Here is a 27,048-nt window from a genome sequence, read left to right as displayed (position 1 = left end):
ATAAATAAATCTGAAAAAGAAAATACATTTGCATCATGGATAATGTAAAATGAATGTGCTTGCCTCTTTGTGAGTATGATCCTAACTACTGAAGGTGACAATGACTATACATAAGGAAAGAGATAGTACTGCAAAGAAGCTCTACTGTTACAAACTTACACATATTTATTTTATGAAATAAACAAAAGCTACTTCAATAAGTATCATGTGAATTGTTGCAAGACTAATTTTAATGATTATTTCATATGGAGTATAAGTCAATTAAGAGAAGCAGAAAAAAAACTTATCTTCCACTTCCTGTGAGAGTTTTGGTTGTTTTGAGAAATACGTACAATGTTCTGGCCAAACTAAGGTTCAGAAATAGTGTTGGTATTTCCACCTGCATGTGATATTTATGGTAAAGATTATTATGCACCCTATGTACTGGTGCACTCAATGTACCAACAAATATGGCAAATCTAGAGACTGTCAGCAAAAGTTTCAACTTATTTTGGTCTCAGCTGAATAAGTTTCATAAGGTAACTTTTGGGAAAAGATAAAAAGCAAAGAAAGCAAAGTGCATCAAAGTCAACACATTTGGGCCAGTGCTGTGGCTCACTTGTTTAATCCTGCGCCTGCAGAGCCGGCATCCCATATGGGCGCCAGGTTCTGGTCCCGGTTGCTCCTCTTCCGGTCCAGCTCTCTACTGTGGCCCAGGAAGGCAGTGGAGGATGACCCAAGTGCTTGGGCCCCTGCACCTGCATGGGAGACCAGGAGGAGGCACCTGGCTCCTGGCTTCCGGATCAGTGCAGCACCGGCCATGGCAGCCATTTTGGGAGTGAACCAATGGAAGGAAGACCTTTCTGTCTCTCTCTCTTGCTGTCTAACTCTATCTGTCAAAAAAAAAAATAAATTTAAAAAAGTCAACACATTGAATTGCACCTAGAATTAAGCTGTGGAACTGGAGGACGAAAGTATAATGCACCTCTCAACCCGTGGCTTGTCTTATTAAGAAATCAGGCCTCACTGATTTTCTGAGCTGCATTTTCAAAAGTTGCTCCAGGCAGTAATCTAATCTTCAGGAAGCTTAGATAGAAACTACACGTATTGTTTAGTAAATGATCTCAGTAATGCCACTTAGCTTTCATCTACCTTTCAGCAAGAGAAGATCATAATCATACATTCATATCTGTGTCCAAGCATAAGACCTTTTCTTCTGTCTCACCAGAGATTTATGCAGCTTTAAAAATATATGTAAATCTTGATGAAATATTGAAAATAGTAATTATTCTTGATACTTAACTATAACAGCAGTGCTGATAAAGCAAACTGCTAGTAATATAAAATCAGAAGCAGGTCCAGCTTTTAGGCAAAACTGGACTGAGTATTCCTCAGAGATCTACCTCTTTCAGAGCATCACTCCTACCAACACCCTATGATGCAACTCCTGCCCCAATAGGCCTGCCTGATGCTATTTCCACATTAAATGTAACTCTCTTAGATGTGACTCTGCACTCTCCTTGTTCCAGTAATGACAGAAAGTATTAAGTCCATATTGTGGGAGTCTATGTAATATTTTAAAAATTATTTAAACAATAAAGAATACAGGAAGGAATGATCCACTTAGGAACATTTACACGCAACATAGTCAAGAATTAATGGGAATATGAGAGTATTTCAGGCATGGAAAGCCAAGACACTCTGGCAAAAGATCTCTGTGAGTGAGATCTCAGTGGAAAGAACAAAGAAGGAGGTACCTTTCTCTGAAGGGAGGAGAGAACCTCCACTTTGACTATGACCTTGTCTAAACAAGATAAGAGTCGGAGAACTCAAGGGGCTTCCATAGCCTTGGAAACTCATGACTGGAGCATAGGGAGATTACTGATGCCATAGACAGGAGTGTCAATTGGTAAAGTCAACAACAGGAGTCACTGTGCACTTACTCCTCATGTAGGATCTCTGTCCTTAATGTGCTGTGCATTGAGATTTAATGCTATAACGAGTACTCAAATAATATATTTCACTTTGTGTTTCTATGGGGGTGCAAACTGTTGAAATCTTTACTTAATGCATACTAAACTGATCCTCTGTAAAAAAAAAAAAAAAGAAAAGAAAAGAAAAGAAAAGAAACTATCAACTCCCAACTTGACTCTCACTGGGATTAAACATGACAATAGGTCTGATCTGATTTCATCATCAGTAAAAAAAATCATCTATTATTTTTCACTTTATGTTTCTGTGTGGGAGCAAACTGTTGAAATCCTTACTTAATGTATACTAAGCTGATCTTCTGTATATTAAGATAATCGAAAATGAATCTTGATGTGAATGGAAGGGGAGAGGGAGTGGGAAAGGGGAGGGTTGTGGGTGGGAGGGACGGTATGGGGGGGAAGCCATAGTAATCCATTATTCGTACTTTGGAAACGGATATTCATTAAATAAAAGTTAAAAAAAAAAAAGAAAAAAAAAAAGAATTAATGGGAATAAAATACAAAAGAGTTGGCTGGGTCTGTAAGTAAATGACAGCAGTGCACCTTCCCCTGGGGTGATAAACAAGGACAATGGCGAGTAACAGAAGTCTTAGGCAGGGGACTGTAATATCAGAGTCCACTGGAGAGGGATGCCATCATTCCTATGCTCTAGAGAAAGAATACAACACATTAAAATGCTAACCAACATTTAGACAAGCAGATAATCCAAAAATCATTTCCTTTCCCCAAAACTACTTAATTTCTACATGATCCACATTTTAACGGTTAATAAAGCTTCTTAACTCCAAGTCATATATTGCTTCAATGCAGCATATTATTAAATTCCCTCAACAAATTATATTGTTTCACTAAATGTTTCAGCCACATAAATTATTTGTAACTATGAAATATAATGAGTTTAGACTTCAATGCTTTGGTTTAATCATGGAGTAACACAGTGTACAATGTAGAAAGTGAAAAAATTTAGCTTTTTGTAATGTACTTATTCTGATGGAACCAACTGCCAAGTGACAAATGAATCATATTATTGACTATGCACTACATTTGTATTGATTTGGTGAATGTATTGCTGAACAGTTAATGGTATGTCAGCCTTTCATTTTCAAATACATATTTCCAAGGATGTCATGACAAGATATAAAACACTTTCTATGAACCAGTAGAAATATTATCCCAAATAATACAGAATTTTTAACTAAATTAATTCTTAAAACTCTACAATTACTTGGACAAATTTTTTGGAACAGTCCACATTAATGCTATTTTACTTAATACAGAGGGTACACATCTAAATGATAATAATTTGTTTTGCTGAGTTATATAATGCCATTGTAACACAAGGATATGGGCAAGTTTGTATGGCTAGATTGATTGACAAAAGAATACCTGAAGAGACGCTGTGTAGTAAATTAGCTGTAAGCACATTGGGAAAAATAGAACTGTAAGACTACAGTAACCCTGAACAATGCCACTAACTATGGCCTCCAAGGAAACCAGAATGTTGAGTCAAACGACATTCAGTTGGTACTAGGAATAGCAGGAACTTCCTGGAAGCTAAGATATTGGAGAGCTTCAGACTAAGAGGCATAAATGCAGTACCAGAAATGTTATAGTAACCAAAACAGCAATTGTTGCCAGAAACTATTTACAGCTATGTAGTATGGGGCCAGTGTAGTGACTCCGTGGACCACTGCTTGCAATAGCAGCAGAAAGTCAGTTCATGTTTTGGTTACTGATTCCAAGCCAACTTCTTCCTAATGTACCTGAGAAGGAAGCAGAAGTGGTCCAAATGCTTGGGTCCCCCACCATTCATGTAGAAGACCAGAATGAAGTTACTGGTTCTTGGCTTCAGCCTAGTCCACATCCAGCTGTTACATCCATTTGGAGAATGAAGTAGCAGATGGAAAATCTCTCTCTCTTTCTCCTTATCTCTCTCCCCCACCCTGTTACCGTGTGTGTATGTTTCTCTCTGTGTATGTCATCCTGCCTTTCAAATAAAGAGTAAATTATTTTTTAAAACTTTATAGTATGGAAAACTCTGTCACCCTAACTGGACAGGTATGGGGAAATAGCTCTTTGGGATAATGGTGGGAAAGAATAGATTACATAGACAGACACAAAACATTGAAGATTTTATAAATGGTTCATTTAAAAAGAGATGTTTTACTTCAAGCTACCACAGACTCTGGATCTGATGAGTAGCAGGACTTTCACGTATTATAATTCTGTGTTACTCAACATTGCTATAGTCATTTCTAAATTACTTAGATGTAGACCTCACAGGTGTTTAAAAACAGGAGCTATGGTGGCAGGCTACCTAGGTTTGAATGCTTCCTCTGTTATTTCCTAATTGAATAAAGGGAAGTTAACCTTTCTATCCTGTTACTCTGCACAATTTGGACAACACTAATAATTATCTTGTAGAGTTTTTGTGAGGATTCATCTCCATGTGTATAGTCTCTAGTGGCATCTTAAGTACAAAATGTCCAAAACTTAATTTCTGACTTTCTCTATCTGAATCTGTCACTCTATAGTCATCCCTGCTGGTTCAGTTATTCAGAACAAAAGTCTTCAGTAATTATTAACTCATCTCATTCTCTTGGACATCACATCCTGGTGTATCTATCTTCCAAATACATGCAGAACACACTGCTTGCTACAATCCGCCACCACCACCATCAGCATGCTCTAAGCATCATACTCTCTGCCTGGAATATTCCATCAATTTCCTAGTTGATCCCCTCTTTTACAAATATTTATTTATTTATTTATGTATTTTTATTTGAAAGGCAGAATGGCAAAGAGAGAGGGAGAGATGGAGAGTAAGAGATCTATCTTCTGGGTCACTCTCCAAATGGCCACATCCTATCTGAAGGCAGGAGTCAGGAACTCCATCTAGGTCTCCCATGTGGGTGGCAAGGGCCCAAGTACTTGAGTCATTTCTACTGCCTTCCTGACACATGAGCAGGGAGCTGGATCAGAAGAGGAGCAGCCAGCACTCAAACCTGTGCTCTGATACGAATTGTGGGCACCATAGGCAGTGTCTTAATCCACTGTGCCAAAGCACCAGCTCCTGATCACCTCCTCTAGTACTTGCCTGCACACGCTCTATTCCTAACACAACAGCTAGAGGAAGACAGTTAGAATGAAGTCATGGGGGCAGGCACGTGGCTCAGCAGTTGAGATGCCACTTGGGACTCCAGCATTCCATATCAGAGTTCCTGGGTTCCATCTCAGCTCCACTCCCACTTCTAGCTTCCTACTAATGCACATCCTAGGAGGCAGCAGGTGATGGCTCAAATACTTGGGTCCCTGCCACCCATATTGGAGACCTGGATTGAGTACTTGGTTGAGGGCCTCAGCCTGCCCCTCCCTCTAATAAATAAATAAAAATTTATTTTTAAAAAAAGAATGAAAATATGATTGTGTCATTTCTTTCCTCAAACCTTTCACTAGCTTTGCAGCTCTTTCAGAATCAAAGTTCAAGTCTAAATGCCCAGGTTCTTCGTTACCTTTCTGATCTCACCTCCTGTTACTCTCCTCCTGGCCACGGGCTTCTCAGCTGTCCTTGGAACAAATGGGCAAAGCATGCTCCTACCTCAGGGTCTTCGTACTTCTCCCTACTTTCTGCTCTTCTTCTTTCAGATGTCCTTAGAACCTATTTCAAGTCTTTACCTAAATGTCATCATCTCAATGAGGCCTTCCCTAACTAAGCTTCCTAAAATCAAAGGCCCCTTTGATGCACATTCCTTTCCCCTTTTATTCCTTTATTTTGCTCTATAATATTTTTTTTTGACAGGCAGAGTGGACAGTGAGAGAGAGAGACAGAGAGAAAGGTCTTCCTTTGCTGTTGGTTCACCCTCCAATGGTCGCCACGGCCGGCGCGCTGCAGCAGGCGCACCGTGCTGATCCAATGGCAGGAGCCAGGTACTTCTCCTGGTCTCTCATGGGGTGCAGGGCCCAAGCACCTGGGCCATCCTCCACTGCACTCCCTGGCCACAGCAGAGAGCTGGCCTGGAAGAGGGGCAACCGGGACAGAATCTGGCGCCCCGACCGGGACTAGAACCCGGCGCCGCAAGGCAGAGGATTAGCCTAGTGAGCCGCGGCGCTGGCCCTGCTCTATAAAATTTACCACCACATAACACATTATGTGTTTTAACTTATTAATCTTGATTATTGGTATGACTTCTCCTACTAAAATAATAAAGAATAAAACTAGCACACCCTTATCTTCCTTTATCTTTCTCTTTACCTCTTTTTAAGCTCCAAACATACCAGATCATAAGTCAAAAATATGAACAGTATTCAGGTGGCTCTCTGGAATTCAACATAAATAATGATTTCTTGGGGCTGGCACTGTAGCGCAGTGGGTTAAAGCCCTGGCCTGAGGCGCCGGCATTCCATATGGTGTCAGTTCTAGTCCCGGCTGCTCCTCTTCCAATCCAGCTCTCTGATATGGCCTGGGAAAGCAGTAGAAGATGGCCCAGGTTGTTGGGTTCCTGCACCCACGTGGGAGACACAGAAGAAGCTCCTGTCTCCTGGCTTCAGATCGGCGCAGCTCCGGCCATTGCAGCCATCTGGGGAGTGAACCAGTGGATGGAGGACCTCTCTCTCTGTCTCTACCTCTCTCTTTAACTCTGTCTTTCAAATAAATAAAATAAATCTTTTTAAAAAATGATCTCTTAATTTGCATTTCTATATGTCACAAAGCACAGTGATAAAAATCTTCATAGTAATTATTCTCATTTACTATTAGAAAGCCTTAACTGTTCTACAGTTTTAGTGACATAGATATTCTATTATAGTTTTTCTCGTTACTTACCAATTTATAGTGTATACATAGTAAACTTCAATTAATCCAAATATTTTATTTGCCAAATGCTTCATTCTCCTACCTAAACAACACTAGAGAAATATTTTGCAATACACATTTTTATACATTACTTCCTGTTTCCAAGGAAAGAATCAGCTATAATCTGGGTAATGACTTTTTGGATGTGACCCCAAACACAAAGACAACAAATCAAGAACAGACAAAAGGAACTGCATCAAACTGAAAAACTCTGCACACAAAAGAAACAATCAACAAGGTGAAGAAATAACCTATGCAATGGGAGAAAATGTTTGCAAACTATATATTTGATAAGGGATTAATTTCCAAAAAATGTGAGGAATCCAATAGCAAGAAAATAAACAACCCATTTTTAAAATGGGCTAAGGAACTAAATATACATTTCTCAAAAGAAAATATACAAATTACCAACAAGCATATGAAAAAAATGTCCAACATAATTAGTAATCAGGGAAATGTAAAGTAAAAATACAATGAGACATCACCTAATATCTGTTAGAATGACAATAATCAAAAAAGACAAGAGAAGTGTTGGCAAGAATGTGGAGAAGAGAGAATCCTTGTACACACTATTGGTGAGAATGTAAATTGCTACAGCCATTATGAAACACAGTATGGAGTTCCCCCAAGGTAGAATCATTGGAGGGGGAGGAGTGGTTCTGGCACAGCAATTTGGCAGCTAACTAGGACACCTCCATTACATATCAGAGTGTGTAGCTTCTGGTCAAAGCTTTGTTTTTGACTCCAGATTTCTGCTAATGTGCACCCTGGAGGGAACAGATGATGGCTCCTGAAATCTACATGCGAAACCTAGATTGTGTTCTAGGATCCTGACTTTGGCCTACCCCAATCCAGGCTATGAAAGGCATTTGGAGAGTGACCTAGTAAATGATATCTTTCTCTCTCCTGTGTGTGTGTGTTTGTGTGTGTGCATGTGTTTCTCTCACTCTCTACATCTCTGTTTTTCAAAAAAATAAGTAATGTTTTAAAAATTAAAAACTATCATATCATATAGCAATCACACTTCTGGGTATATATACAAAGGAAATTATATCAGTATGTTGAAGTGATGTGTGAACTCCCATGTTAATTGAAACATTATTCATAGCAGTCAAGACACGAAATCAACCTAAGTGCAACCCACAGATGAATGGATTAAGGAAATGTGGTATACATGTGTGCATACTCATACTCACACCTAAGGAACAAATACCATGCAGCCTATAAAAGGAAGGAAATCCTATCATTTGTGACACAGATTAACCTGGAGAACATTATGGTTAAGAAATAAACATGGAACACATATATATATATAAATACTGCATGATCTTATTTACATATGAAATCTTAAAATGTCAAACTCACAGAAGCAAAAAGTAGAATGGTTATTTCCAGGGGATAGTGGAGAGTGGGGAATCGGGGAGATATTAGTCAAAGGGTACACAATTTCAGTTAGCTAGGAGGAATATATTCTGGTGACATCATGGTGACCACAGTAGTAAAAGTTAAGCAAATAGATTTGATAAATGTTATCACCACAAAAAAAAAGTGTGAGGATGATGAATATGTTATCAAGCATGATTTAATTGTTTCACAATGTGTGCATATATCAAAATACCATGTTTTGCATCATAAATATATACAATTTTGTCAATATTTTAAAAATCATTTTTATTGCCAAATTTCTTTTCTTTTCTTTTCTTTTTTTTTTTTTTTTGACAAGTAGAGTTATAGACAATGAGAGAGAGAGACAGAGAGAAACGTCTTCCTTCCATTGGTTCACTCCCCAAATGGCTGCTACGGCCGGCACGCTCCGCCGATCTGAAACCAGGAGCCAGCTGCTTCTTCCTGGTCTCCGATGTGGGTGCAGGGGCCCAAGCACTTGGGGCATCCTCCAATGCCCTCCCGGGCCACAGCAGAGAGCGGGACTGGAAGAGGAGCAATCGGGACTAGAACCTGGTGTCCATATGGGATACCAGCACCGCAGGCGGAGGATTAGCCAAGTGAGCCACGGCACCAGCCCCTATTGCCAAATTTCAACATTTGAAATACTAAAAGATTAGCCCAAAAATCTACCATATAGGATAGAATAGAACATATTACTGTAAACATTCTAATTAGTAATAGTAATATGAATTAAAAGATTCAACCTTTAAATGCTCGTTATAAACAAAAAATTAAAAATGAATAAATTCCTAAAGGTTGGGGTTTCAGTCAGAGGCTTAAATGGATTCTGAATTATTACCATTAGCTTACCAGGAAAAAGAGTTTGTTGTAATCAAGAAATTGTTACATTTGGATTTCTACTGAAAGCAACTGAGAATGAAAAAAAAATTATTTGACTAATCAGCTGCATTTTATCAGAATTTATAAATTTAAGTCAGAAGCTATAAAATGATAATAAATTCTAGGACCCTACACAAAAGCTTTCAAAAAGATTCTCACTCACTTTCTTACACTAATATGTTCATCTTCATCATGAATTCTAAGTGGATACTCTTTTTCCCATAGACACAATGCATTTAAGAGATGTCTTTCATTCTAATTACACCTTTTGTTAGAAGTCAAATATAGTGAGTTAAGACCTAGGAATGCTTTTGAAATGAGAGAAGATGAAAAATTTTCTCAGTAGATAATATTTAGAAAAGACAGTACATATAAAAGAACAAGTCTGAAATGACTCTACAGATGTTCCTTTAACAAAGAGAGAAAAATATGAGAAGATAAAATTCAACTATCTACACTAGGAAAAAGAAAATATAGCCTATCTCCATCTGCCAACCAGGGTATGGGGGTGAAGAAGAGGACAGGGAGAGTAACTCAGAAGATAATAAAATGGCCAGCTTTTAATATTTTATGACAAGCTTGTGATGTTTCTAATACTCCAGCTTGTAAGGAGAGAATATAGTATTCTGTGTGTATATGTTCACCATATGAAAACTGGTAACTATTTAATGAGTATGTCTCTCCATGGTTATACTCACATTGCACATGCATCTAATTGATGAACTATAAAGAGTCTGTGCATTGATTATCTATATTAGTGTGGGTTTTTTTGTTATTACAATAAAATACCTGAGGCCACTAACTTTATAAAGAGGAAGAGTTTATCTATCTCATTGGTTTGGAAGTTCAAATCCAAGACTGGGTTATCTGTGAGGGTGGTAGATGGCAACCACAGACATATGAAAGTCATCACATGGTCAGGCAAGAAGCAGAGAAAGTGTCTGGGCCCAAATTCAGCCTTTTTATAACAATCTTCCTATAAGGACTACCAAAGACATGCTTCCAATAACCTAAGGATCATGGCCCATTTCCTAAACACTCTATTTGAATTAAGTGTCCACTCTTTTGTTATCATTAAGTTATGACTTTGGGGGTTAAAGTCCTGAATGATTTGGTGACCAAATCATATTCAAACCATAGCAATCTCTTATTCAAGCACTGCCCCAAATAAAAAATGAACAAACACTACCAACAGCATAGGGGAAAAAATGGGTTAAAAGATGCAAATCTAGGTACAGCTAAAACAATAGTATAAAAAGAAGGAAAAATAAATAAAGACAAAATTCTGTTATATTTTAAAGAATGTTTATAGATGTTTTAAAGATTTAACTGTCAATAAGAAGCAAAACTGCAGCATTCTGAATGATGAATTACTACCCTCTAGGACAGAGAAAGTAAGCTTCTCATACAACTAACTAGGAAACTTATAGTATAAAATCACTTGTAAATATTTGTGTTTTCTTATGCTGTCTCAATCACAACAAAATCCATAGTCTTTTGTTCATGGTAAGGAAAGAAACTAACAGTAACACCAAGCTTATTAGCAGAAAGGGCTCTGACACTCGGAGGTAAGTTCTGCTGAAGGATTGGTAGGACCTAAGGAGAATAATGAGTGAAGACTAGTATACTCAGCATTTTTCACAAAGAAGCTTTTATTTTATCAAAATGTACAAAATCTGTTGGTGTCTATGGGGAGAAAAACATATTTTCTCAGATACATAGCTATCATCCATGAAGTCTAACAAGGACATGTCAAAAAGAAATATTCTAAGGCAATCAAAATTTTAAAAATAAATGGAATGATTTAATTTTGCCAATTTAAAAAATTAGGTCAGAACTTGAAGGCTGATGAAACAGCTAAATTCAATACATAATGACTTCAATGACTTAATCCTTTTATTACCACCAAAAGAGAAATAAGGACCATTAGCATTAATAGACAGAGGCTTAAAAAAGCTGGAGGCAGACCTAGCACTCATATTGTACTTTATGACCAAGCTTTTTGAAAAAACAAAGCTCATTGTCTAGAAATTGATGATGAAGTCTGTTAAAAGTATTCCACATTGTGCCTTAGCTTCAAAGAAATCATAGGACTAGCTAAATGAACTTGCTTATATTCAAAAGACTTAAGGCATTTTAGTCCACTAGCATAAAATAATTAAAATGGCAACTAGTTAATGCCACCATTAGGACCAACAATTAAAAGGCTGCACTGGACAAGGTAATATCAGAATTAAAATGAAACCCCCTATAACAACTCATAAATATAATGTATATGGGATGAGATATTGTGGGAAAAGCAGACGTATTTCAAAATAGTATTTGATCGGGGCCAGTGCTGCGGCGTAGCAGGTAAAGCTGCCTCCTGTGGTGCTGGCATCCCATAAGGCCACCAGTTCGTGTCCAGCTGCTGCACTTCTGATCCAGCTCTCTGCAATGGCCTGGGAAAGCAGTGGGAGATGGCCCAAGTCCTTGGGCCTCTGCAACCGCGTGGGATACCTGGAAGAAGCTCCTGGCTTCTGGCTTCATATTGCTGCAGCCCTGGCCATTGTGGCCAACTGGGAAGTGAACCAGCTGATGGAAGACCTCTCTCTCTCTCTCTGTCTCTCTGCCTCTGCTTTCTGTAACTCTGCCTTTAAATATATATCTAAAAAAATAGTATTTGATCCCAAGTTACACACAAAAGCAGACATGTCTGAGGTCTGACAAGTTATTCTTGGCCACAGTGCATTAAAAAGTCACACTCCTCATCCCTTGATTTTTGAAGTCTGAAAAAATATTGAGTACTATCAAATTTAGCCTTTTATTTAAATGAGTACTCTTATTATAATTCAGAAAGTACAATAATCTCCATCTTTTTTTTTTCCTTACAAAGTATCTGTTAATGAAACCAACCTCTTCATTATTAATTACTGCATGAACTGGACTCAGTAGCAATCAGGAAACAGCTTCATTTTTCTCCCATCACTGCCTTCAAACCTTCTATCAGTTTTCTCCTCCTCTATCCTTGGTAGCATCTCTTTCAGATTTGTCTTCACAGTAACAATTCTGCCACCAAGCATTAAACAGTTCTGCCTTGTCTAACTCAGAGCATTAATCTCATCTTTGATTTGGAGCTCCTCCCTTCCCACCAGCTCTGGAATCACTCCTGACTGAGCTGGGACGGACATCAGCAGTGGGAAGACGTGGGGGAGGGCTCTGTTCTGTGCTTTCATGTTGTTCTTCTTTCCTCACCCCACCCCCATTGCTCTTTCCATTTCTGAATCCTGGGAGATGGCAGCGATCAAAAGAGGAAGTCTTGTTTATAATTCTCATTTGTCTATCATATGTTCTCTGTCATGGAAGGATTCCAAACACGGGACCTCACACAGCATAGGTCTGGAGTCTCAAGATACCCTCAGCAAGTTTCTATGGCCACACATGCATCCTGCAATGGACAATAAGCTCTACTGTTGACCTCTTGGAATCCCCACACCCCCTCAGCTATGCCCCAGTTGACAGCCCTCCTAGGCAGGGCACACTTGGCACATGGGAATCACAATGAATGTGCAGTCTGACAAATGACTGACACTTCCTATTGGCTCTGTAGTCAAAGGCAGCTTGACTTATCTTTCTATTCTTAGTCTTCCCCAGGGGAGAAGCACAGAACTGTGGTTATCACCCATTGCCCCCAAACTATGGGGAGGAGGATGAGATGCCTGTGAGGTTCTCTCAAGAAAATACATTGTGCCTGGGGAGGCATCCAGTAGTTAGAACTTTGCAAACATCCAGCCAAGGACTGGGATGCCTTTTTCTACCGTAGATAACACTGCCCTCTACCAGTAATGCTTTTGGGCTTCCCAACAGCTGACTCGGGTGAAGGAAGCTAGATAAAAACAGAAGAAATGCTCTCCATGCCCGTGAATTCCCCTCAGAGTCTTCAGTGACTCTTCTGAATAGACCAGAGCAGATGAAACAGCGTGGTCTGGCCAATTGTCAGTAATTCCTGAGTCTGGGTCCAGCATCTCTGTTTGTAGTGTGAGGGATATTGTCACTCGATGTCCTAATCTTTTGTTTTGTTGTTTTGCTCTGCTCTGCTTTGAAAGATTTATTCTTACTTATTTGAAAAGCATAGTTACACAGAGGGAGGAAGAGAAAAAGAAAGAGTGAAAGAGCACTCTTCCATCCACTGGTTCACTCCTCAGATGGCCACAATGGCTGGGGCTGGGGCTGGGCCAGGCAGAAGTCAGGAGACAGGAGTTTATTTCGGGTCTCCCACATGGGACTAGGGGCCCAAGCACTGGGGCCATCCTCAGGTGCTTTCCCTGGCACATTAGTAGAGAGCTGGATCAGAAGTGGAGCAGCTGGGATTGGAACCAAAACTCATGGAATGCCAGCATGGCAGACAGTGGCTTAACCTGCTGCATCACAATACTGGCCCCCAAAGTCCTAAGACATCTCCCATTCCATATGTTGTTACAGATCTAAAGTGACTTTTAATAAAGCTCCATAAATGAGAATGGGTCTTTCTGGGTTGGCACCCAACCACCCAGAGAGGAGAAATACAAAACAAAGGGCTTATAAGCATCATCCCAATTGGCTCTATCCCTTTAATACACACTGTTCTTTTCAGTTTCTATGGTCTAGCCTACAAGGGAAGGCAGAGGGCAAAGGTAATTAAAAAGGCTATGAGAGCAAGAGCAGCACAGTATTACCCTAACTGCACTCTTCCTGGTGTGAAAAATTAATGTTTCGGTCACCACACAGCAAACTAGTTCAGTGCCATTTCACATTAGAATATAAAAATGCTTTCATAGTAAAATTGGTAAATGTATTCTGAATTCACAATGAATTAGGACAGTCAATATATCTACCAGCTAATTAGACAAAAAGTTAGTCCTCATATTTCAAAGATGGATTAATTCACTGACACTTTCTTCAAGATTTAGGAAAACAAAATCCAGTCATAAATACCAAGCCTGGATGTTTTTTGTTTGTTTTTTTTAAGACTTGCATAGTTTTTTTAATAACTTCTAAGTGAATTTAATTATCAGGGAAGTAATAGATCCAGCAGATGTTACAAAACTTTGCTTCCTCATCCTAATTTTATCCATAAATATGTCATTAAGTAGTAGTAGGGAAAAGCTGAAATCCAGAATTAGGAACACAAGGGCTTTCTGGCTGAATAATTTCAGGCAAGTCATTAATACTGCTCAGTCTTGATTTCCTAATTTGTAAAACAACAATGATAATAAAGTGCAAGGTTGTTGTGCTTTATAAAGGAACTGTAAATCACTTCTCAAGTATTAGCTTTCTCTTGGTCTGAAAAAGCACTATTCTTCTAGATCACACAAATAGAATCTACTCGAATGATTAGGAGCACAGTCCTTGAAGTCATACAGAATCAGTAATCATTAAATATCAAATTAGTATTTGCTCAATAAATAAATTAGTGAAATACTTGTTCAGCCTCATCCTATATCAGAACCTCTAGTCAAAATACGTATCTCTTCTAAATATGAATGTTCATATATGTAATATATACAAATAAGAATTATTTCTTGTGGGGCCTGCGCTGTGGTGTGGCAGGTGAAGCCACCACCTGCAGTGCCAGCATCCCATATGGACGCCAGTTTGAGTCCCAGCTGCTCCACTTACGATCTAGCTCCCTGCTATGGCCTGGAAAAGCAGTAGAAGATGGCTCAAGTCCTGGGGCCCCAGCATCCATGTGGGAAACCTGGAATTATATCCTGACTCCTGGCTTCAGATTGGTGCAGCTCCAGCCATTGTGGCCATCTGGGGAGTGAACCAGGGGATGGAAGACCTCTCTTTCTCTCTTACTCTGCCTCTCTGTAACTCTACCTTTCAAATAAATAGATTAAAAAAAAAGAATTATTTTTTCAATGATTCTCAACCATAGTACACAGAGACTCTCCAGTTTCTGTTTCAGCAGGTCTGAGGCAAGCCCTGGACAACTGCATTTAAGCTTCCTGGGTGTTTAAAAGCAGACCCCAGGCTGAAACCACTTGGCTCTTCTGAATGTTGTGAGGTTTAAACAAGATAATGCACTTCACACAGGCTTGATATAGATAAATATATAAATCATACCTTTCTTTTAAAAATAATTTATGCAATTTATTCATGGAATTGATTATATAACATATTTAAGAATTATTAAAGCAGCAGTTCTCAAACTTCAGCATGATTCTAAAGAGGGACTTGCGAAAAACCATGATTGCTGCACCCCATTCCCAGAGTTTCTGATTCTCTAGGTCTGAGCTGGAGCCCCAAAATCTGCATTTCTGATAAGTTCCCAGATGATGCTGATGTTGCTTATCCAAGGATGACACTGAGAGCCACTGCATCAATCACAGTGTGAAAGTTTGCTTTATAGATCAAAGTGACTGGGACACCAGGTGCCCAGATATTTGTTTAAACATTATTAAGTTGGGGAGGTACCCATGAGAGTGTTCCTCGGAGACATTAACATTTGAATCATTAGACTGAGTAATGTGGCTGGGCCTCATCCAATACATTGCAGACAAAATAGAACACAAAGGAGGAGTAAGGGAGAAAGAAGGAAGGAAGGAAAGGAAAAAGGCAAGTAGACAATAGGGAGAAAGAGATGGAGGAAGGGAGAAAGGAGAAATGAAATACACAATTATTGAATACCTACTACATGCAACATAATACTATATATCTTGCCATTTGTTACATAATTTAATTCTCACAGTGGGATTATATACCAGCATAGATATTACTGTCTCCAATTTTCAGATAAAGAAAGTACAGTTAAAGGTCTTAAGTTACTTGCCTAAAAATCACATAATGAGGATTTGAATACATATTTATCTGATCCATAGGTCCAGAAAAAAGAAAGAGGCTCTCAAAAGATGTTTTTAGGAGCAGGCATTTGGCCTAGGAGTTAAGAGATTGTTTAGGACACCCACATCCCATATTGAAGTGTTTGGGTTTGAGTCCCAACTCTGATCTCAATTCCATTCCATTAGAATGGGAGATCTGGATTGAGTTCCTGGCTCCCAGTTTCAGCCAGGTCTAGCCCCAATAATTGTAAGCATTTGGGAAGGGAACCAATGGATGGGAGATCTCTATCTGTCTCTATTTGTCTCACTGCCTTTTAAATAAATAATAAAGAAATAAATACTTTTAAAAGGATATTTTAAAGGAGAAATCATCTTGGGAACATGGTATAAGGCACAATAGGAAACTGAATTGAGATAAAATATTGTTCTTCCTAAAATAGGATATCTGATTCCTATGCCTATTCCATAATATTTCCTTAAAATTATATTTATTAATTCATTTACACTACAAATAATTGTGGGGCACTATGTGTGAGTAAGGCATTGGGCTAGCGGCCACTAAAGGTACAGCTGTGAACAAGGCAGGAGATTTTCTATCTACTGGAGAAGAAAAGCAAATACAAAATTAAAATACAATTTGATAGGCCGGCGCCGTGGCTCAATAGGCTAATCCTCCACCTTGCGGCGCTGGCACACCGGGTTCTAGTCCCGGTCAGGGCGCCGGATTCTGTCCCGGTTGCCCCTCTTCCAGGCCAGCTCTCTGCTATGGCCAGGGAGTGCAGTGGAGGATGGCCCAGGTGCTTGGGCCCTGCACCCCATGGGAGACCAGGAAAAGCACCTGGATCCTGGCTCCTGCCATCGGATCAGCGCGGTGCGCCGGCTGCAGCGGCGGCCATTGGAGGGTGAACCAACGGCAAAGGAAGACCTTTCTCTCTCTGTCTCTCTCTCTCACTGTCCATTCTGCCTGTAAAAAAAAAAAAAAAAAAAAAAAAAAAAAAAAAAAATACAATTTGATAAATGCTGTAACAAGTGAAACCCCAAGAAAGTGTGACAACACATAAATACTGATGAAGAGGAATGTCAGACTAAGCTTCAAGTAGCATGGAACTAAAAGCCAAATCTGAATTTTAACTAAGGCTTGACTAAGGGCTGGCTATGTTTCTTTGGGAAAACTTCTCTCGGTCTATGTTTCCTTGTTGCTAAAGGGAATTAAGCTAAACCATTTGGTTTTTAAAAATGTATTTTACTTATCTGAAAGGCAGAGGGACAGAGAAAGATGCAGAGACAGAAAGAAAGGGATCTTCCATCTGCTGGTTCCAAATGGCCTCAATGGCCCAAGCTGAGCCAGGCTGAAGTCTGGAGCCAAGAACTTCATCTGGGTCTCTTACATGAATGGCAGCAGCACATGCACTTGGGTCATCATCCACTGCTTTTCTAGGTGCATTAGCAGGGAGCTGAACTGGAAGGGGAGCAGCTGGGACTCAAACCAGCACTCATATGGGTGGCATCACAGCAGTGGCTTGGCCCACTGCCACCATGATGGAACCTCAGCTAAACTGTTTCTAAAGCCTCTCCCACTTTTAGCACTGTCAGATATTCTAACTGGAATGCACACTACAAATGTAGCTTGCTAATTAGAAATTTGGTTTTTAACTCTCTAAGAACTTTATATAACTATATTAATCACTATTTCAAGTTGCATAATTTAAAAAATATATATTAAGAGGCCAGCATTGTGGTACAGTGAGTTAAGCTACTGCCCACAATGTTGCCTTCATATCAGAGTCCTGGTTTGAGTCCCAATTGCTCTGCTTCTGATCAAACTCCCTGTTAATGTGCCTGGAAAAGCAGCAAAAGATAACCCAAGTGCATGGTGTCCTGCCACCCAAGTTAGAGACCAGACAGAATCCCTGGCCCCTGGCTTCAAAATCTTTTAAAAAATTTTTTAAATACAATTTGAGCCTAAGTCCTGTAAATTTCATAATCAGTATTAAAGCAGGTAAGAAAAATTGATATCACAAATGGAAATATACCGGCTTTTGAAAAATTCCAAAATGATGTTCTGACGGGAAAAATGAGAATGTTTAAATATAGAGTGAAAATCTTCTAAGCTAAATTCAAATGTCATGAGTGTTTCCAAAATGAAATGTTAGAAAATGGAATTTTCCCTATCTTGTAATATATTGCCTTAATGCCTATACAGCAGAAAAATAGTAAGACTAAAAGTTAAGAAAGCTTAATTTCAGTCTGAATAATATTTAACACATAGATCAACATTTTTAAAAAGTTTCAATATATGAGCCGGCGCCGTGGCTCAATAGGCTAATCCTCCACCTTGCGGCGCCGGCACACCGGGTTCTAGTCCCGGTTGGGGCGCCGGATTCTGTCCCGGTTGCCCCTCTTCCAGGCCAGCTCTCTGCTATGGCCAGGGAGTGCAGTGGAGGATGGCCCAGGTGCTTGGGCCCTGCACCCCATGGGAGACCAGGAAAAAGCACCTGGCTCCTGGCTCCTGCCAGGATCAGCGCGGTGCGCCGGCTGCAGCGGCGGCCATTGGAGGGTGAACCAACGGCAAAGGAAGACCTTTCTCTCTCTGTCTCTCTCTCTCACTGTCCACTCTGCCTGTCAAAAAAAAAAAAAAAAAAAGTTTCAATATATAAAATGTAAAATGATATTCAAAATATTAATGAGATCACTTGATATGTGACCTGATAGTAAGCACAAAAATTCTAAGCTTCCTCATCTTTATAAATGTAAAAATAACATTTTCAAATGTTCCCTTTAACTCATTCATCTTTAATGAGTTAACATTCATAAAGTTTTCATACCTTAAAGAAAGCAAATAATGAAACAGAAAAACACAAAGGGAGTATGGTACTTTTTTATCACAGAAGAGGAAAAAAAAAGAAAATTAAGCTTATCATATTAAATAACAACATCCTAGAAATAAAGTTGGCTTATCAAGGTATGAGATTTTGACCCTGATCTCAGTGAAACATTGAAGGCTGAATAAAAATATATAAATTCATTCAATCATCCTTAAAATTACACTTGGTATTACAGCTTTGCAATTTTTAATATAACCATTTATAATTAATTAATTAACCAGACTAACTCAAAATAAGAAGAAAAGATAGCAAAAGAAGAGAGATAAGAAGATAGACAAAAAACAAAGGCATGAAGGAAAAAATCTCTTCAGATAGTTCAGAAGAATTCTAGAATGGAAAATTCATTTATTAGGAAATAACTAGAGACCAACTCCAAGTTGACAGTGATACATCCTCTGGAAAAGACACTGCCTAATAGCAGCATAAGATACTCAATTTACACATACACAATCCTATTGTCTGTAATTTAAGTTTCTATTTAAGAAATAGTGATAGGGGCTGGCACTGTGATTTAGTGGTTAAGGCTGCTGCCTGCAGTGCCGGCATCCCATATGGGCACCAGTTCGAGTGCCAGCTGCTCCGCTTCCAATCCAGCTCTCTGCAATGGCCTGGGAAAGCAGTGGGAGATGGCCCAAGTGCTTGGGCCCCTACACCCACGTGGGAGACCTGAAAGAGTATCCTGGCTCCTGGCTTCAGATTGGCGCAGCTCTGGCCACTGTGGCTATCTGAGGAGTGAACTAGCAGAAGGAAGGCCTCTCTCTCTCTCTCCCTTCCTCCCTCCATCCCTCCCTCCCTGTAACTCTGCCTTTCAAATAAATAAAATAAATCTTTTTTTAAAAAAGTAGAGATAGATTATGATGATGCTGTTGATAGATAGATAGATAGATAGATATAGATCAATCGATCCCATTGGCTTGTTCACTCCCCAGATGCTCATCATATGAGGCAAAAGCTGGGAGCAGGTAACTCAATTCAGATTTTCCACATGGGTAACAGCAACCCAATCACTTGGGCTATCACTACTGCCTCCCAGGTCTGGACTGGCAGGAAGCTGGAGTCAGGAGCCAGAGGTGGGTGTCAAACTCAGGTAACCAGTGTTTTATCCACTAGAACAAACATCTGCCTGTTTATATTTTTAAATTAGTAATTTTCTTGCCAAAGGCATACCAGATATTTCAGTTGCTCAAAAACATCTCAAAAGCTCAACTCAGAAATTCCTTATTCTGTTTCTATCATGGAACCAACTTTTTCACTGCAAGAAAAAACTTGATGAGCTGAACAGTTCCCTACTTGATATTTTGAAGAAACAGTTAATAGTTAACTTGATTGCCCTGAAAGTGATGCATGTTACAGATTTTTCAGGCATGGTCTAGAAACTCTTCCTACTATAGGAAGAAACAGGACACACTCTGAGCTGTAAATGGATGTCAGCTCACTGATCGGCACCAACACTCAATTCCATTCACTTACATAATTTTTAAAGAACTGCATCTTAAACTCCATTCATATATTCATTCAACAGTTACTGAACACTTACTAAGTGCTCAGCACCAGTAGAAAGATTCAATAGTCTCTACTTTCAAGAAGCGTATAGCTTAATTTCAGATTCATGTGTAAATGTACCATCAATAAAGAAGAGTAAGAGAGATGAATACTTGAAATGCTCATATAAGCTTGTTAAATTAAAAATAATTTAGCATTGCTTTCTTTTGTGTCTTTTTTCTTAGAACTCAAGTTATTATTATATATCTGACCTACAAGAAAACTTTCTGAGAATTCATAACATTATTCCAAGACAGTATTACTAAGTGGTTCCAGTTGAAGATAGTGGAATAGGGAGGGAGCTTACTGCTCTAGTTTAAGGGAGGACAGCTAAAAAAAAAAGGTGGAGAGAGTGCAATTTTAGGGAAAGGTTACGAAGAAAATGGCAGAGGAAACTCCACACAAACTGGGGGGCCACTGAGGACCTACATGGAGGGTGTGGACACGCACAGCTCGGGATCCCAGCAGCTGAGAGCCTCAGCACCAGCTTTGGAGCGAGGTGAGACCAGACTGCAGTAGCCCAAGCCATGGTGAAAAAACCGCAGGAAGAGCCTGGTGTGGGCCCATCTTGGAGCCCTGTTCAATAGAACAAATAAAAATCATGGTGGAAAGCCTTAAGAACAGAATGAATGAGAGAGAAAGAATATTGAAGTTAGAAGACAAATCTCTGGAAATTATACAGACCAAAAAAAAAAAAAAAGAAAAAAGAAGATGACGAAATTAGAAAATTAAAAAACAGTGTTGGAGATTTATGGAATATTTCAAAGGATCCAACACAGGATGTAGGAGAATGGATTAGATGGCCTATTTAGTTAAATAATTACAGAAAACTTCCCCAATTAAAGAAAAAAAGGGACGTCCAAATACAAGAAGCACACAGAACTCCTAATAGAAATGACCAGAAATCAACCCAAGCATCTACCCCCAACCTGTATTTGACCAAGCAGCTAAAACCAATCCCTGGAGCAAGGACAGGCTCTTCAATAAATGCTGCTGGGAAAACTGGATTTCCACATGCAGAAGTATGAAGCAGGACTCTTACTTTACACCCTACACAAAAATCCAATCAAAATGCATTAAAGACCTAAATCTACAACCTGATACCATCAACTTATTAGAGAACATTAGAGAAATCCTGCAAGACACTGGCACAGGCAAAGAGTTTCTGGAAAAGACCCCAAAGGCACAGGAATTAAAAGCCAAAATTAACAAATAGGATTACCTCAAATTAAGAAGTTTCTGTACTGCAAAGGAAACAGTCAGGAAAGTGAAGGAGCAACCGACAGAAGGAGAGAAAATATTTGCAAACCATACAACTGACAAAGGATTAATAACCAGAATATATAAAGAGATCAAGAAATTCATCAACAACAAAACAAACAACCCAGTAAAGAAATGGGCGAGGAACTTAAACAGGCATTTCTCAAAAGACGAAATCCAAATGGCCAAAAGACACATGAAAAACTGCTCAGGATCACTAGCCATCAGAGAAATGCAAATCAAAACCACAGTGAGGTTTCATCTCACCCCTGTTAGAATGGCTTTCATACAGAAATCAACAAACAACAAATGCTGGCATAGATGGGGGAAAAAGGTAACCTTTTCCACTGTTGAAGGGAATGTAAACTACTGGTACAGCCACTATGGAAGACAGTATGGAGATACCTTATAAATCTGAATACAGACCTAGCATATGACCCAGCAATCCCCCTCCTTGGAATTTACCCAAAGGAAATGAAATCAGCATATGAAAGAGTTATCTGTACCCACCATGATTATCGCAGCTCAATTCACAATAGCTAAGATATGAAATCAACCCAAATGCCCATCAACCGAAGACTGCATAATGAATTTACAGGATATGTACACCGTGGAATACTACATAGCAGTAAAAAAAAATGAAATCCTGTCATTGCAATAAAATAGATAAAACTGGAAAATATACTAGGTGAAATAGCCAGTCCCAAAAGGACAAATACCATATGTTCCTCTGATCTGTGATAATCAATAGAGCACCTAAAAGGTAATCTATAAAAGTGAAACTAACACTTCAAGATGCAATGACTTTGAACAACCCTTTTCTCAACTGCTAAGGAACAGTATTTTTTTCTTCATACAATTTGTTGAACTCTTTACTTAGTATAGAGTTAATCATATGTGTATAAAGTTCATTGAAAATAGATCTTAGTTAAAACATAAGAATGGGAAAAGGAGAGGGAGGAGAGGAGAAATAGGGGTAGTAGTGTGGGTGGGAGGATGGATAGGCTGGGAAGTATCACTATATTCCTAAAGCTGTATTTCTAAATGCATGAAGTTATTATTCCTTAATAAAAGGTTTCTGGGGAAAAAATTAAAAATAAAATAAAAAAGACGTAGAGTGAACATCAGATATTCTAATATCTAACTGGCACAAGTCCCTGGATATAATAGTAGCAAACTCATGTTCCTTTTTGTGGGTCACCCCTAGTTTTTAGCTTCAAATACTATTGATTCCCTTCAACATAAAGAGAGTTGAACAAAGTTAGCACTCTTAAGCACACAAACACACACACACTATGATGTTCATTAGACCATTATATTTGCACAGAAAATTAAATTATGTCATTGATAAAGTAATATAACTGAATATTATTAAATCATTAATTTAAATTTATGAAAAATATATCTGCTTGTTCATTCAATAAATATTCATACAATATCTATGATATGAAAAGAATCATATTTAATTAAAGGATAAATATTACACCATTAGGACTATCAAGTTGATTCTGGCCTAGCAACAAGTATCTAGGGAAAGACCTACAGAAGTAAATGGCAAATAGACACCTGACAATCCTCAGGCATTGAGATGGCAGCTCCTTTAATTGGAATCAAATAAAACTCAGATTCAATTCCAAGCACATAACAAACTATCAAGAGCCAGCCTCAATCCAGGAAAAGTAATCTGAGATGCAGAAAGATTGGAAGCAAGTCTAGAGCTCAAATTTTCTAGCTGAAGGCCTAGAAATAGGGTATTGTTTTCTTGGAAGTCCAAGCATATACTGGCTGGCCGAAAACTAACTGGTAAAGTCATCAAAACAAAAGGGTACAGGCCAGCGCCGCGGCTCAGTAGGCTAATCCTCCACCTTGCGGTGCCGGCACACAGGGTTCTAGTCCCAGTCGGGGCACCGGATTCTGTCCCGGTTGCCCCTCTTCCAGGCCAGCCCTCTGCTGTGGCTAGGGAGTGCAGTGGAGGATGGCCCAAGTGCTTGGGCCCTGCACCCCATGGGAGACCAGGAGAAGTACCTGGCTCCTGCCATCAGATCAGCGCGGTGCGCTGGCGGCAGCGCGCTAGCTGCGGCGGCCATTGGAGGGTGAACCAACGGCAAAAGGAAGACCTTTCTCTCTCTCTCTCTCTCTCTCTCTCTCTTACTGTCCACTCTGCCTGTCCAAAAAAAAAAAAAAAAAAAGGGTACAGAAAAACTAGAGTGACAATAACACTGGTAAGCTAAGCCATGGCTTAATTTTGTTCAGGTTTTTGGTTTCTGTTGCTTCAAGGCAGAGGCACACCACATGAGGGAGAAACACCCACATGAGGGAGAAACAAGATAGATGCATACCTTCAACATTTTAAATCAATATGAGGGTCCTAATAGATGGACATGCATGGAAGAAGTTGTGAGAGCAAAGAGAAGGAATTGCTTGATTAGGGAGGGGAATAGTCAGAGAAGATAGGACAAGTTTTACAGAGAAGGTGACATTTGTGCTGAGTTTTAAACAGTAATTTTCATCATCATCTCTCTCTCTCTCTCTCTCTCACACACACACACACACACACAGAGAAAGAGAGAGAGAGAGCACGCGTGCAACAGCATTATGAAGGTAGAGAAGTATAGATGAATGTGTGTAACCCCCAATATTTAGAAGGGTGGGAGTATTAAATTTAGGGTAGATTCAGAAAGTGATAGGAAATGATGTTGGAAAGACAACCATGGATCATTTCCCTGCCTTGTATGTTTTGCTACACAATTTTGGTTTTGTCCTCTGTAAGTAATGGGAAGCCATTATTGGATTTTAGAGATGTAAACTGCACACTTGTCTTTCAGGAGTATCATGTTTAGTGCTCTATTCGGCAGCACATATACTAAAAATAGGAGTATCATGTTTATAGCAGTATAAAAAGCAAACTGGAGGAAATCTAGATCTAAAGCAAGGAGACCTGTCAGTGCATGTTCTGATCATCTGTGAAACAAACAACACTGAATTGTATCTGTGGCAGTGGGATCAATAGCAGTGACTGACCGAGGTTAGGCAGAGACCTAGAAAGAGAAAGTGAGGGGAAGGTGGAGTCAAGTAGTCTCAGCTTGTGAAGCAGATGAAAAATGACATCATTCTGTAAAATCATGATAGGAAATCACATATGACCAAAACTACATAGTAACCTATAAGAATGAAGTGGGGGGGAGTTAATGTGATTCGATAATTTGCTTCCCAAAAATTTTTCATTGTTGTCTTGTTTGTACAAAATAGTTTGGAACTGTATGTAGATTTAAGTGCCAACTCTGCAAATTACTAGCTTAGAACTTGAAGTAGATTACTTAATATCTGTGAATTTAGTCTCACTCAATACTTACTTATAAGTCATCTTGTTTCCAAGAAGGTTTAAAGTAGTTGATCAAAATACATCATGGGTGAACATTTCGTACAGAGGTTAAGACTCTACTTGGGGCCGGCGCCACAGTTCAGTAGGCTAATCCTCGGCCTTGCGGCGCTGGCACACCGGGTTCTAGTCCCGGTCAGGGCACCGGATTCTGTCCCGGTCGCCCCTCTTCCAGGCCAGCTCTCTGCTGTGGCCAGGGAGTGCAGTGGAGGATGGCCCAAGTGCTTGGGCCCTGCACCCCATGGGAGTCCAGGAGAAGTACCTGGCTCCTGCCATTGGATCAGCGCAGTGCACTGGCCACGGCAGCCATTGGAGGGTGAACCTGCGGCAAAGGAAGACCTTTCTCTCTGTCTCTCTCTCTCACTGTCCACTCTGCCGGTCAAAAAAAAAAAAAAAAGACTCTACTTGGGACACCTACATCCATATTGGAGTGCTGGTTTGCATCCTGGCTATTCCACTTATAATTCAGCTCCCTGCTAATGTGCCTGGGAAGTAGCAGATGAAGGCTCAATTACTTGAGTTAATGGGAAACCCTCATGGAATTGCTGGCTTCTGGCTTTGGCCAGGCCCAACTCTGGCTCTTGTGATGATTTGGTGAATGAACCAGCAGATGGAAGATGGAAGACATTTTCTCTCTCTCTCTCTCTCTCTCTCTCTCTCCATTTCAAATACAAATAAAACAAATAAAAAGACATACAATCCAGCAAATCAAAATATATAAAGGGTGACAATGAGGGGATAGAATAGAAAATGAAAAAAAAAATGAAGTCACAGGTTCATTATTTATAACAACATAATTTCCGGTATGAGGTGGGGTTCCTACCCATCTACACATCCCATGAACCACAGTGAGTTCCTCAGCTCACACTCTCTATTGTTGACTAGTGACATTTCGCGACAACTTCTCTATCAAGCCCTCCAAATACAGAGTCTTGGAAAAATAGTGATCAGCACAGACAGCATCCTTGAACTTAACACAATGTGAAGTTTCTCAATGCCAGTCAGTGTAACAACAGCTAAACACAAATCAACAAAAGCTCTTCTTTCTATGGGAATCAAAATAACACAAGCTGGGTGAAGAGCTGTCTCAGAGTCTGGCTGATTCCGAGAAACACTTTTAGCTTATTTAAACAAGAAAAAAATGCATCTTTATCTCCCATAAATAGCCCTCCCATAAAGGTTACTCAAGGACACCTAACCACTTTCCCACCACCAGTGGGCGCCTGATGATTCCTGAGCCGCTGGAAATCTCAGTTCTGACAATCTCAGTTTGCAAGATTCTAAGCCTCAATACATACAAGAACCCAATTTTTAGAAGTACAAGATGCAGCATAAAACCTGACTAAATACGGCCAAGTGAAAAAAAAAATTTTGGGCTCATGAATATTCTAAATATTTAAAACATATTCTAGTCCTTTACTATAATATAAGCAATCAAGTAAAGACATTGCACATTCGACTTCCTTAAACATTTGCTTTAGTAAATGAGTATTTCTAATTAGTATAATTTTCTATCATTTAATGCTGTCAAAAACTTGAAAATGCTGTTTTCCTAAATACACCAAATAGGTTAAATACCTTCCTTGACCCACATGAATTTACATAGAATTTATTTGCCCACTCTCTGATACACCAAAGCATTGAAGTAGAGAATTTATAAGAGTTAAGACATAAGGAGTATTGATCTCAAATTAGTCAAGTTATGTCTAATCCTTCTTTTGTCTTTGTGATACTTCTATAGATCACTAAAGAATAGGAAAATAGAATTATTCAACACTGCTTCCATAAAGTTTCAAAATGTTTTCATTTCAATGTAAAACTCTCTTAGTGTTTGAGAAGGATGTGAAAGGGGTATATTCTAAAGCTTTTTATATAATTTCAAGTTTGTCATAACTCATATGATATCCCTGGACACATTTATTTACATGCAAAGTTTTTTTAACAACATAATGATCCTTCTGTAGTTACCAATAATCTTTCACTGAAATAAAGGTGTCAAATCAACAGAATCAATGGATTGCCATGGGAAAAGAAGTGTGAATAAGAAGCTGAGAATAGTAAATACCGAGAA

General features: G+C 39.2%; 1 protein-coding gene across 15 annotated transcripts in view; it reads right to left on the bottom strand.

The window, feature by feature from the left end:
• The window catches only part of SLC44A5 (solute carrier family 44 member 5), a 437,768-nt gene that overhangs the window by 392,033 nt on the left and 18,687 nt on the right, over nucleotides 1-27,048 (bottom strand). For 4 of the 15 annotated variants that reach the window (XM_070078241.1, XM_070078244.1, XM_070078245.1 and 1 more), the window contains exon 1: nucleotides 3,357-16,911. The exons of the other annotated variants lie outside the window; for them this stretch is intronic. The gene's annotated coding sequence lies outside the window, so the exon portion shown is untranslated. Of the gene's footprint in view, nucleotides 1-3,356; nucleotides 16,912-27,048 lie in introns of those variants that run through there. 15 annotated transcript variants of the gene reach the window in all.

The sequence above is a fragment of the Oryctolagus cuniculus genome, chromosome 7 (assembly GCF_964237555.1).
Source record: "Oryctolagus cuniculus chromosome 7, mOryCun1.1, whole genome shotgun sequence".
NCBI lineage: Eukaryota > Metazoa > Chordata > Mammalia > Lagomorpha > Leporidae > Oryctolagus > Oryctolagus cuniculus.
Note: the sequence above shows the minus strand (reverse complement) of the source record. Positions and strands in the feature narration are given on the sequence as shown.